Source organism: Toxorhynchites rutilus, chromosome 1, assembly GCF_029784135.1.
Source record: "Toxorhynchites rutilus septentrionalis strain SRP chromosome 1, ASM2978413v1, whole genome shotgun sequence".
NCBI classification, from domain to species: Eukaryota; Metazoa; Arthropoda; class Insecta; order Diptera; family Culicidae; genus Toxorhynchites; species Toxorhynchites rutilus.
This window is the reverse complement of record NC_073744.1, coordinates 107,656,243-107,660,385: the sequence shown is the minus strand read 5'-3', so window position 1 is coordinate 107,660,385 and position 4,143 is coordinate 107,656,243. Positions and strand designations below refer to the sequence as shown.

General features: G+C 40.6%; 1 long non-coding RNA gene across 1 annotated transcript; it reads right to left on the bottom strand.

The window, feature by feature from the left end:
- Positions 1 to 2,093: 2,093 nt before the first annotated feature.
- LOC129763632 (uncharacterized) lies at positions 2,094 to 2,961 on the bottom strand. The gene is made up of 3 exons (XR_008740998.1): positions 2,799 to 2,961; positions 2,590 to 2,685; positions 2,094 to 2,524 (listed from the first exon to the last, which is right to left on the bottom strand). It is a non-coding gene; the product is annotated as an uncharacterized LOC129763632 (long non-coding RNA).
- Positions 2,962 to 4,143: the final 1,182 nt, after the last annotated feature.

Here is a 4,143-nt window from a genome sequence, read left to right as displayed (position 1 = left end):
CTCATAATTGTAATATAAAATCACTATCAAACACAGTTCTTGTTCAGGGGGTGTTTCCTCACTTGCAAAAGAACATATTACTCTATTGGCGATCTAACGTACAAATCTACACCTAGGCGGCGCTGCGGTGAAAGTGATGATGATTTTAAATTTTGCCATGTGAGCTTATGGAAGGTTTGTAGTTCTTTTCATAAATTACAATGTTACAATCATAAAAGATTATTTGATTGCGATGAGTTTGTAAGAAATTTAATTCTGCGCAATTTTATATATAACATGTTATTTATTTACCTCTTTCAGTAGTGAAAACTATAAAAATGTTGACAATGGTTGAATTAAAGAAGGAAATTCGAGAGCACAATCAAACACAAGTAGAAAAATGCATGGTTCTTGCATGTGAGAACTACCTTGGAAAGTCCGGAAGTAAAACATACGTGATTTGTTTTTCAATTTTAGGTTACCTATTCATCATTTACTTAGTTCAAAATGATGGGTTAGTCAATGTATTACCCCTCACCATGTTTATCTTCCGGCAGCACTGTATATATCAATGTAAATATAAATTCAAACAGCAACCATTTTTTGTATCGACACACATTAAAAGTAAATCTGTTCTTCCGTGAAGCACCGCGTGTTTTAATTCATCCTTCCAAAGCAAATACGTGTTATCCACTTGCGCTCTGTGAAAACTCTGTCCGCCCACAGGTTATGGGCCCAGAGAAAGTTCTGGAAGGTGAAAGTATTGGGAAAAGTTACTTTGTGTTTCGGTTGTGTACATAACGCGAGCATCTTTTGTGCTGTGAAAAGATGGCGGATTTTGGCAAACTACCGTTTGCAAAATTGAACAACCAGAACTGGTCGAGCTGGAAATTCCGCATGGAAATGTTGTTGATGCGAGAAGAAATCTAGTATGTGATCGCGGATGCCAAACCGATTCCGGTGACGGTGCAGTGGAAGAAAGATGAGCAAAAGGCTCGGTCGACTATCGGAATGTGTATAGAGGACAGTCAGTTTAGCCTAGTGAAAAATGCAAACGACGCGAGAGAATTTTGGGAGTTTTTGCGTGCGTATCACGAAAAATCAACGATGACTTCTCGCGTTTCGTTGTTGAAGAAAATGTGTTCGTTGAATTTGTCCGAGTGTGGTGATTTGGAAAAGCATCTACTGGAAATCGAAGAACTTTTCGATAGGTTGACGATCGCGGGGCAAGAGCTGCAAGAATCGCTTAAAATTGCGATGATCCTCAGAAGTTTACCCGACTCTTAGGCCGATTACACATCCGGTTTCTGCCGGACCGGTTTCAAAAAACGCCGCTGGGTTTGGACGGAAAACCGGATAACAATGTGAAAGAGACCTCGCGCTACACAAAACCGTACATCTCTTACATACAAATACACTACACAAAACTGTACATCTCTCACATAGCCATGCATGCATTTATTTATATAGTGGATTGACAGGTACACATTGCTGCAAACAGCCGGGTGACGTCTTTAGAGAACCCCCATTGAACTGACAGGAGCCAACATATCGGGTATCCCACTGACATTTTCCCTTTGTTTTCTTATGAATTGGGTATCCCACTGACAGTTCTGCTTGAGATTTTGCTAACGATCCTAGCATCAATCATAGCACCCGGCTGGCTGCAAATATTCCGGCTACATGCAGCTGTTTGCAGACCGAAAATTTTAAAACCACAGCTGCTGCGGCAACCACGAGCATTTTCATATTGTATGGCACATCAGGAGCATGGTCAAAGTAAGAGCAGCCCTCACGGCATTAGCGCATCCTGGATCATAACGGTGTTCTTGCAGCACCTATCGTAAATACTTCCGCCCCACTTTAGAATAACTAAATTTAGTCCAGTTGCGGTGTAGTCATTCATACGCTCAGTTATTTTGTTTCTAAACATACACAAATAGCATGATTTTTTCACACGTTCTGTTGCCACATATTGGTTCAACAGTCTCAGAAACAAGTGTACAATTTTAAGACCGAAAAAATAATAACGGCACTATTTATTTATATGTGTAATGTGTTCGTTTCCTGTGGTTGTCTTGGAATTTGTCTACGAGATAATATGTGCCCTTCCATTCATTCTAGAGTGTTTTTTATTTCACCATTGCAGTAGAAATCTGTACGATTAAAATAACATCATAATTCCTTCCTAAAAATAACATAATGATTCATTCAAATGCTATCCCATTGCTGCATCCGCAGATCCTCGTCCAGAAACGGGCTCAGCATATGCCACAATTCGTCGAGCACCTACTCCTGGGGCAGCGGTAGCTTCTCGAGCGCATAGCAAATCAACGCACAGCTATTTTTAAGTGGATCTTGGGCAAAGAATGCCTGACTCAGATATTTTAATTTGAGATTTGGGTGATTTTGTTATGACAGAACCGATGCTTCGGTGTCGGGCATCTCGATCACCGATCACAGATCGGACATTTTGGGCTAGAGTTCCTCAAGCCGAGCCTCGACCACCTCGTCGTCGATCGCGTCCCAAATCAGGTCAAACTGTCTGAAATACCCAATAAGAATATTAGGAGAGCTATTTTTGATGTGCTCAAATAAACAAAGACTGACCTCCTCATAAAATCTCGATAAAGTCGCTCAAAATATGCCCTTTGAAGAACCAGTTGGAGATTTGTTTGACATCATCGAACTTGTTCAGTAGCGAATCTGTGAACAATACAAAAACGGAAGATAATTTAAGAACTCGTAGTTGCTGTGAGCTAAACATAAACAGAAGTTAATTTAATAGCTCGATTAATTTGTCAGAAGACACTACACACCGTTGAACACAATCCATGGCAAAACACTCCATGACGACCTCGTGTGCCTGTGATCATTGCTTCGCTTTGAGCAGAAACTTTCATCACTGAAATTTTTCACTGCAGCTAAATAAAGAAGCGAAATAAAAAATTCAGTGTCCATACCACTTGCAAATTCTGTTTGATTTCAAAATCAACAAACAAACGTCAAATGGCACACACATACTAATATATGGGGCGAAAAATTGCCTGAATTGTACTAATACTAACAGACATGAAAACAACTGTCAATTCGCGTGGAGGTTCCTGCTCCGGTTTTGGGAATTGATAGTGATAATTGATTTTCGGGTGCAGTTAACACATATTTAAAAATAAAAATTATGAATGAAAATTAACATTTTCTTATAAAATATGTTCTTAATGCAATAGAGTTACACGTTCTTTTGCAAGTGATGAAAACCCCCTGAACAAGAATTGTGTTTCATAATAATTTCATATTACAATGATGAGTTTTAGTGACAATATCAAGAAAATTATACAAAAATGGTTAAGTAAGAATCAGTATTACGAGTTTTAAGTGATCACATAATATAAAGTAAAAATTTTCATTAAAAGTTTGAACAATTTAACTGTCTTACGGTCTGATATTCTCATAGAGAATGATTTACTTTCCCAAACCGGTGTCTGTACCAGACGTCGACACAATACTACTGTCATCGCGTATAATGCTTGTCCGGTCACCGGACATTGCAGTCGCAGTGGACGGCTGCATCACGGCGCCGTGAAGAGGTTGGTACGGTCGAAATTTGCCATTTAGGATTCTAACCGGTCCGGCGGAAACCGGATAATGTGTAATCGCCCTTATAGTGGTCTGGTGACGGCTCTGGAAGGCCGGCCGGATGCCGATTTAACCATGCAGTGTGGTGTGTGTTTCATGGTGAGAAATGAGGCGGGCAGCTCATGGTTTATTGATAGTGGTGCAAGCTGTCACATGACTTGCGATGAAATTTTTTTCTCGAAGCTCACGAAGAAAGTCGGTCCAAGTGTTTTTTTGGCCGATGGCAAGGTGGCGAAAACTGCCGGATATGGTGAAGGTACAGTGCTCAGAATTAACGGAGATGGTGAAGTGATCGACGTGAAACTTGTTGATGTCCTGTATGTGCCGTCGTTGACAAGCGGTCTTATATCCGTGGATAAGTTAACTGCGAAAGGTTTTACTGCCGTTTTCAAGGAGGATGGTTGTGAAATCCGTGACGCTGCTGGTACGGTGGCGGTCGTAGGTGAACGATCCAGCTGCCTGTACAAACTGAAGTTGGCGGAGTTGTCGAGAAAAGCTGAGAGTAAAACACATAACCATAACTGTCAG